This window comes from Cricetulus griseus, chromosome 2, assembly GCF_003668045.3.
Source record: "Cricetulus griseus strain 17A/GY chromosome 2, alternate assembly CriGri-PICRH-1.0, whole genome shotgun sequence".
NCBI classification, from domain to species: Eukaryota; Metazoa; Chordata; class Mammalia; order Rodentia; family Cricetidae; genus Cricetulus; species Cricetulus griseus.
This window is the reverse complement of record NC_048595.1, coordinates 72,250,990-72,260,796: the sequence shown is the minus strand read 5'-3', so window position 1 is coordinate 72,260,796 and position 9,807 is coordinate 72,250,990. Positions and strand designations below refer to the sequence as shown.

General features: G+C 37.6%; 1 pseudogene; it reads right to left on the bottom strand.

The window, feature by feature from the left end:
• Positions 1-7,114: 7,114 nt before the first annotated feature.
• LOC100754850 lies at positions 7,115-7,738 on the bottom strand (annotated as a pseudogene).
• Between the last annotated feature and the right edge of the window lie 2,069 nt (positions 7,739-9,807).

Sequence of the window (9,807 nt, the reverse complement as noted above, 5' to 3'; positions counted from 1 at the left end):
TTCCTTTCCAGTGTGTCAGACACAGAAGGTTCTTAACACACACATACTTAACCTTGAAGACAGTGTCTTGCTTGAATGAACATGTGCAGATATGGTGGGATGTAAACTCTTTATTGTCTTCTGACTTAACTCTAACAACAAAAATATTGGTTTCTTTTAGATGCTTCATTAATTACTTATTTCTAGTTAGCTTATGACCTTTATTTATATTATAAAAAGAAGTATTTGATTTTCTTTGGACTAAAGGAAAATTATCTGCATATGGCCCTTTCAAATGGCGAGTTTGCACCAGATACATCCACAGATTTTCATTCCTCAGTGACAGTTTCTTATAGAATGCCTCTACCTCCAGTTTCTGATAAAATTTCCTGTGACATTGACATTCTTTCACTTTGGCTGCCTCATTTTCCCTGTTTTATTTTTTATTGTAGACTGGTTTTTCAGTTGCATAGTGCCAATGATTGTTTCCTTCAAAAATATACTATACAGGATACATCATACTGTGCTGGCCTGTGGGCCTGAACAGTCATGGAAAACTATCTTCAGAATTCAGGACTGTCTAGATAACAGAAAAGACTGGAAAGTACCAGTGAAAGGATTTGCCTTGGCATCTTTTCTTTAGAATCCTATGTGCAATGCTTTGAAACACTTGACATGGATTTTTTTTTCTTTTTTGGTAAGTGTAGAGTTGGTCTATTGTATACTTAAAGAATGGGTTTCTAGGGGATCAGAAGGATCATTTGAACCAATACATATTTTGATTGTGACAATTGATCAGTGACCAATGCATCTGAAATGGCAAAGAGAAAGTTATTTATGATGTGCCTTCTTTCTGTTGACTGATAGCCTTGTAGGTCATATGAGAAAGTAGACAAAGTGAGTAGAAAAAAAAGAGATAAATAGAGTGAGATAGGGACTGGAGAGATGGATCAGAGGTTAAGAGCACTGTTTGCTCTTTCAGATGTCCTGAGTTCAATTTCCGGCAACCATATGGTGTCTCACAACCATCTGGAATGAGATCATCTGGCCTGCAGGCAGAACACTGTATACATAAAAAATAAACAAAATCTTAAAAAATCTATAATAATCAAGGAAGAAATTACCAAATCTAAAAATTAATTTAGAGAATTTTACTTCACAAAACTGCAAAATATCTTATATTTTTGTAAGCTGTATTTGTAGACAGAAAAATATTTTGGATGCTTATGTGTGGTGTGCATATGTGTTTCTATGTTTGTTTCCATCTGTATAGATGCATGTCGATGAGTGAGTGTTCCTGTATATGATCACTGGTGTATTCACCTATATGTAGGCCTGAAGTTGACATTAAGCTTTTTTGATCACTTGCCACTTTGTTTATTGAGACAGTGTTTCCAGAGTGAACCCAGGGTTTACCAATTCTACTAGTCTACCTAGTTATCTTGTGAAGGTGATTTCTGACTCTGGCATTTAAGACCTGGGCTTACAAATACTTGCCATTTCTACCAAACATTTTATAGGCATTTTGGTGATCCAAGTCTTGTCCTCTTACTTGAGAGGCAATGTTTTTATCCACTAAGTCATCTCTTTTAAGTCCTAGATAGTCCCACATTTTATCCTAGAGACACCATTACCTCCCTACCCATTTTACAGATAAACAACTTCCCCAGCTTACAATATATAGCGTATAATTAATGTTAAGTAAAATTTATTGGATGAAATAGTGTGTCTAGTACAATGTGGTTTTATAATGAACTATTTTTGGATTCGGTTATTATTATCTTCTGAATAAGAAATAGAGCTTAAGGATCTTTTAAGTAATTCATAAGCATGTTCACAGAATGACCTGGATGATGGAGGAGAGTCAATGAATCACATCTACATTTTCTTGCTGAAATACTTCTTAAGGTCTGTGCTGGCTTGATTAAGAATGTTTTACCCCAAATGAATACACTGCTTATTGGAAAATTAAGTCAATTCAAGTTTATGAAAAATATTATAGGGTTAACTCCTATTGTAGTTTCTGTTTATGTCTGACTTTAGAGCTTTCTGTGATTAGGCTTTTTTTTCTACATAAAAGGACTCATTAAATCAGTTGACTCCAGGAAGATATACTATGTCTATCCTGTGACCAGTATTCTTAGTGCATTAAAGCTTATGGCCATGGAGACAAGAGCATCCTAATGTCTCAGTTCCAAGAATGAATGCAGCCATCTCAAGACAGAGTCTAATCTAAGTCTCTTAGCTACAGCTTTATGTATGATTCTGGCGGCTTTTTAAGGCATATTATTCAAAGGACTTAAGAGACAAAGTTTAACTGTTTAGGTATACTATTTTTTTGATATTTTTATTTAATTTTTGAAAATTCCATAAGCATAGATAATGTATTTTAATCATAGCCACCTACCCATACCTTCTCCATGCTCTGTCCCAACCTGCCCCCAATACATTTCTATTAGTATAGCTAGTAGTGTTGCCTCATATGTAACTTACCACTGGCCACACTTCCAAAGAAAAATGATTCACCTTCACCCCAGCTGCCATCTGCCATGAAGTGTCAATAGCTCCTCAGTCAGGGTTAGGACCTCAGAGAACTTGCACATCCATGCTAGAATTTTAACTGGCTTGGTATTGTGTAGTATTGTGCATATAACCAAAGCTTCTGTGTGTCCATATATGCAATAACTATCTTATATCCAGAAGACAGATGTGTTTCATAGCACTCCTCCCTTCCTCTGGTTCTTATATTTTTTGTTCCTTCTTCTGAAATGTTCTCTAAGTCTCAGGGGTGGTGATTTGATATATGTATCCCATGTGTTGCTATAGTTAAATACTATAAAAGGGAAATTTGTAAATAACAGAAATGTATTATTTACAATTATTCGGACTGGAAGTCCAAGATCAAGACACTAGCAGATTTTGTGTCTAGTGAGGAACTGTTCCTTACAGCCTGTAGCTTCTTAGTGTCCTTACACAGTCACAATTGTAAACAAGTTTTCTTGTTTATGTTTTATTTAAGAAACTAAAACTACTAGTGAGACCTCATGTCCCAACCACCTTCTAAATGTTCTGCTTCTAATTACTACTGCATTGGTGTTAAGGTTTCATCATATTCATTTCAGGTATATAAAAACATTCAGAACTATAATAGGCATCAGTGGCAGTGGAGACATAGCATAATTTTATGGGGCAATTTTATATCATGAAGATTTAGAAAAATAACAATGGTAGGTTTCCCTTGGAGCTATAACCTCACCAGTCACGGGCTTTTGAGCAGCTTTAGAAGTTTGTGGAGCAGGCCTCAGATCAAGTAAAAAAGCTTTTAGTTAACCACAAAAACTGCCATGCCACCATTTTGCCAGTGGACACATCTTGCCTATCAGGTCAATACTGAAGTTTTTAGTGTCCAGTGATAGATGAGACCTCCAGTAGTCTACATAGTACCTTCTAGCACTAGAAAAGCTAGGCAGTGTAAGATAGTTTTCTGGTTAGTTCACGGGTGATTTTGGTTATATTTTGCAACCCTAAAATATGCTGTCTTTGGTAAAAGGGTCTTGCTATCTAGTTATGATGGTCAACAAAGAGCAATGCCTACAGCTTGTGCTTTGGGGGGCCTCCATGACTCATTGTTTGGATGAAAATTTTCACTTCAAAATGCATGTATCGTGGGAGCAGCAGTGTGTTGAAAGGTGAAACTCATTTTTATTTTGAAATTATTTTTGTTACATTATAAACTATCAGTTATCTATATATCTCAGTATATCCTTGGTTTTTGTTCACCTATCTCCCATCTTCTCTATTCCTCCATCCTCCCACTCTTATTCTAACCTACATTTAACTCCCATTATTCACACCCTCTGTTTTTCATATCATGTGCACTCTACTATTCCCTCAATTACATTTTAACTTGGCTTGCACTATCATAGATTCTCATATACTCATTTTTATCTAAATATAGGAAGAAAATTTATTAGGTGGTTTATGAGGTGCTTTGTAAAGATTTATAGGCTGATAAAATATAAGTCAAAAGAAGACAACAGAATGCTTATTGTATATAATTCACAAGGAGGTCAAGACTACAATTTTGAACATAAATGTCACTTATAATATTGTATGTGAGATTTTATCAGATAATGCATTACATAGTTATTGTCAGGTGGTTTGCACATTTTTGGCAGGAGGCTTAACCATATTCCCAGGTGATACATTCCTTTTCTTTCCTAGCTCCCCTACACTTCCCCTCTTTTTCTATTCTGTACCAATGGCATCCCTCTAAAGAATACCTAACTACTGATACTGTTCCTGCTTTTCAAATCATGTGGCCTTTGAGAACTGATACAAACCACAGCAAATAGCATTACTTCACCAGGGAAGTATATGCTCAGTTCCCACAAAATAAGTGGAATACAAGCTAGAGCTAGGATGGTTGTAAGGTTCAGATCAAGCTTCTGTGACTCAGAGATTCCATAGATAGGCTGTAATGATTGCATCCTTCTTTCCTACATCCCATTACCCATATTTGGAGATACTCAGAGAGTTTCTTGCCAATAACTTATGGCAGATGTTGTAACATGTTAAGATTATGGTTATTTATTTTCACTCCAAACAATGATTCTTTGATTAACCCTTTCTTGGAATCAATAGTGATTCCCTCCTCATTTCTTCCTATCATTGCCCACAAAAATCTAGTTATAACGATCTTACAAAGAAAGCATTGGAGATTACTTGTTGCTTGTACTCATGCCTCTGTGACCAGACAAAATGGGCCTCAGCTGTGGAAAATTAGAAGACCGGTATGTGTTGTTACCTTTTCACCTCACCTTGGTTTTATTAGCTTGGTCTTCAAGTCAGATTCTGAGGGTGGACCACTGGTTTCCTCAGCTTTTCTCTCTTTGCACATATCATCTTTCAGATCTTCATGTACCAAGGTCTAACTTCAAAATTGGGGAGGAAATCATGCAGATTTTGAAATGTGGAGGGAGAAAGACAAAAGGTCCATTCAGTAACAAATAAAGAGTGTCTCTTTATTTGTGACTGAGTCATTGTATTGAGTAGGAGGAAGTAAGTTCTGTCAGTTTGGATGTCTACTGCTGTTCTAAATCACCATTGTCAAAATCAGTTTGGAGATTAAAGGGTTGATTTGCTTAATGGAAGAAGTCATGGCAGGAACTCAAACAGGGCAGGAACCTGGAGGCAGGAGCTGATGCAGAGGCCATGCAGGAGTGCTGCTTACTGACTTGCTCCTTACAGCTTTCTCAGCCCACTTGCTTATAGCACTCAGGACCAGAAGCCCAGGGGTAGCACCATCCACAGTGAACTGGGTCCTCCCACATCAACCATCAGTCAAAAAAACACACAGGCTTGATGAAAGTCTAGTTGAGGCAGAACATTTTCTCAGTTGATGTTCCCATCTCTCAGATGACTGCAGTTTGTTCAAGCTGACAAAAACTAGCCAGTAGAGAGTGCAAATGAATGGTAAGAAGATTCAGTAGGACAACGACAGCCCACTTCCTCCTTCATTCCTCTGGTGTGTTACAGAAGGATGCACTGCCTTGGCACTTAGTTTCATTAAGAAGAGCTAGCACCTCCTGAATTGTGGGCCTGTGATCAGGGCACTGTCTGTTTAGCTGCTTGTTTTACTAGAAGCTGTTTGAAGTAAGGAGAGCTTGTTTTTAAATTAAGATGTCCTTGACAAGCATGAGAAAGTATTTAATTAATGTATGACCTTTTGTTAATAAGGGAAAATATGACCTATAGTGCATTGGATGAAGCTTCCTGGAACGTAGTAAAATCTGAAAACTCGAGCTCAGAAATTACTAATTATTTTCCCATTAAAGTTGGAAGAAAAATAATCATGGGGAGAGACCTAAGACATCCAGTGGGAGGCAGTGTAAAATAAAATATATAATGCACTCTTCGTGGGAGGAAAGCTTTTTTATTTTATGCATAAGCATATTGAAACTTAAGATTAAGCCTGTATTTTGTGTTTTCCTGGAAGGGATAATGGCTGCACTTTGTATTAACTTCTTCTTTACCAGTTCCCCTTTGTACTACTCAAAAAGAGAGGTTCATTTTAGTGTCTGTGCTAAGAGTGAATGTATAGCAAATTTTACATTGTGCAATTTGAAAATTTGAGGATAAATGCTTCAAAGTCGCTTTTAAATCCAGTGCAAAGTTCTCATTAGATATTCATTCATTTGAAATTGTTAATGGACTCCTCAAGAAAATTGGAATCAGTCTACCACAAGATCCAGCAATTCCACTCCTAGGCATATACCCAAAAGAAGCACATTCATACAAAAAAGACATCTGTTCAATGATGTTCATAGCAGCACTATTTGTAATAGTCAGAAACTGGAAGCAGCCTAGATGCCCCTCAACTGAAGAATGGATAGAGAAAATGTGAAACATTTATACAATGGAATACTACTCAGCAGAAAAAAAAAATGGAATCCTGAAATTTGCAGGAAAAATGGATGGAACTCGAAGAAACCATTCTGAGAGAGGTAACCCAATCACAAAAAGACAAACATGATGTGTACTCACTCATATGTGGACCTGCTTTATGATACATAGTAGTGACCATGTATAGTGGGAAATTACCAATACTGAGTCAGGTAGAAATATATGGGTATTTAAACATAGAGTAAGGGATTACCAGCCTACAATCCACACTGCCAGAGATACTAGTAAACAAGGAGGCCCCTAAAAGAGACAAACTTTGTCCCCTGGAGAAGGGGAAAGGATCAAGACCCCCTGAGCAAATTGAGAGCATGGGAAGACGGCAGAGGGAGCTACAAGAATGAGAAGTGAAGAAGAGGAAGGATGCAGAGGTCATGAGGAGCAGAAAGGTTGAGTTAGGTGTAGATTAGAAGAAAGGATATGCAATAGGTAGGATTTTAGTTGGGGGGGGTAGTAGGGGAGGAGGGGAAGGAGAAGGGAACTGGGATTGTCATGTAATTCAATTGTGTTTGTAACTCAAATAAAAAAAAAAGAAAAAAAAGAAATTTTTGATGGATGATTACTTAAAATACCCGGGAGGACAGAACACCTGTTAAGGCCTTAATTTTTTCTCCATTAAATTTGTTTTTACTTTTTTTCTTTCAGGAAAATTTTGCAATACTCCAACAGTGCATTACATTCTTTTTTCAACATCCTGCTCTGCTGCTTCCTATGCCCACTTTGCTCTGATGCCAAAGAGTCGAGCATTGTTGGCATTGGCTTGGGCCATGCAATGACTGGCAAAAGACTTGAAGTTGCTCTCTTCTGTGATGCCTGGCTTTCTCCTTTTTGTAAACATTCCAGATGGGCATCACATGTCCTGTTAGCTGGGTGGCCAATTTAAGTTCTTTAGCAGAACTGTATCCCTTCTTTGCAGTAGTAGGCTTTTTTGGGAAAAATATGAGCTTGGGACAATATTCCTCCTGGCGCTGCACATGGGCCAAGATGATTCAGTGAATTTGTTTGGCTTCCTTGGGTTCAGAGTGTGAGTTACTTTCTTATGGATACAAGCGACAGTGTGTTTTCACAGGCTGAAGCTCATACGGGCTTGGACCCTGATGTGGTATCTCATTATAATGCACCTCACTAAGGGCCTGATGGGACTTGATATGAGGCAAGGGGCAATGCGGTATACCTTCTCTTACTGGGCTTTGCCTCTGTGGATCTTCTCTGCCAGATGGTTGAACCAAGTATCCACTTGCTGCTGCAAATTCTTGTGGAATTGGGACTTCAGGAGCATGCTATTCAGTCTGGGCATGCTGGCTGTCTCCTATAAAGTAGAATAGCTGTGTAAAAGAGCATTTATGGTGTTTTTTAATCGAAGCAAAATTATATCACTTTCTCCCCTCCACTTCTTCCCTCTAGTCCCTCTCCTATTCACCCTTCTGAAGTGGTAGATTCTTTTTCTTTATTGTTTTTGCACACACAAACACACACACACACACACACACACACACACACACACACACACACACAAACACTAATACCCCCCCCCACGCCACATGTAAGGTATGATAGAGGAGGTCCTTCTGTGTATGTTTATCTTATTGGTTGTTGAATAAAGCACTTTTGGCCAATAGGGGAGCAAGATAGGTGGGACTAGGAGATGAGGAGAATTCTGGGAAATGCAGTAAAGAGAAGTCTTGTGATTCAGGCAGGAAGTGACATAGCAGGCAGACTCAGAATATAAGCAGGGACAAGCAAAAAATTGCTCTCTTCCTCCTCCTCTTTTCTGTCTAAATAAAAAGAAGGGTTTACCATTAACATAGTAAAATATATATATATATAAGAAAACAGTTATCAAGTAAGAATTATATTTACAATATTTAGTCCATTAACATGTAGCAAGATTTAAAGAAAATATTCTATCATCTATCCTATTTTTGTGAGTCTAAGGTCTTATATGTAACATCTTGTATAAAAAGTAAAGAAAACTATACCATAATTATCTGTCTTCAACTCCATCAAAGATCACAGAAAGATAACATATAAACTCTAGAACTGACACAGACCTCTTGCTATCTGGACAGTCACCCAAAGTTCCTCTATAACATTGGGGCATCCATCTTCAGACCACAATGTGTCTGGCAGACTTCTCCATGAAGCAGGAACCCTTCAGGACTGTCTTGTTTTGCAAGTTCAGAAGTCAATTTCCTGTGGGTCCTGCATGTCCAGTTTATACAGTAACAAACAGTCCAGGCAAGAGAAGTTCATTGCCCAAATGGCTTATCTTGCCATGTTGAAGGCGAACTCCATAACAAGTTTATTCGATGCCCATCTTCCTCTCAGACATAAGTGATGTGCTAGGAGCAGTTGTGTCTCACTGTCATGCAAAATCCTAAACCATTTTAAAATGTCATATATTTTGTAGGTCTTTGAAATGTTTGAAGAATATCTATCCATCTCAAGTACACCTCTGTATATCTAGAAAATCTAATTAACCTAATTATAAGCTCTGACTATATACAATCTGTATTTAATTATGCATTACATTTAAAAGATCTGAATAAACATAATATCTAAACAAGAGGAGAAATACACATATAACAAAATTAACCTTAAATTGTATCAATAAATGAAAATCCATACCAATGCAAAGTATTCATTTCTATATCCTATCCCCCCTTTTCCATTAAAAAGAGATTGACTGTGATCATTACCATTCATAACCAACCCCATTTAAATGAAAACAAACATTTATAAATAACATTTGGAAGTTTGGGTGTTGTTCATTCCAAACTGCTTCCTGCTGGCTGGGGGCAATGTCCACACCCTGGGGATCATAATAAAACACAGAAAACTGGCCAGGTCCTTGTTTTTGTAGTGTGTAAGGCTACATTGTAGGTGAAGCTGTAGCCACGCCTACTTAGGGGCTGGCTACAGGTGTGCCTGACCACACTTGTGAGGGCATGGTCAGGGTGACTTAGAGTGAGACTTTCAGGGGATTGCATTTCTCTTTCGGTTTCACTTTTGTACTTGTGGTACAGACTGCTGCCATGCTGGCTGGCTAAGTCGCTCTGTAAGTAAGGCTTTTCCCTATTAAATACCCATATATTTCTACCTGACTCCGTATTGGTAATTTCCCACTATACTGCATCATCTCAGCTGTTTCAGATGTTGGATCACTTGGAACACTGTTTCAGGGGGTCTTGCTTCTTCAAACCATATTAGTCTGGAAGGAATCCATAGCTTTTAATTTTCTGCAGAAACATAAGTAAAAACTCTTTTCTCAAGTAACCTGTCATTATATTTAAATTTAGAAGTCAAAATATTTTTAAAATAAGTTGGATTAATTTAACAGCACCTACAATCAAATGTATATTAGCG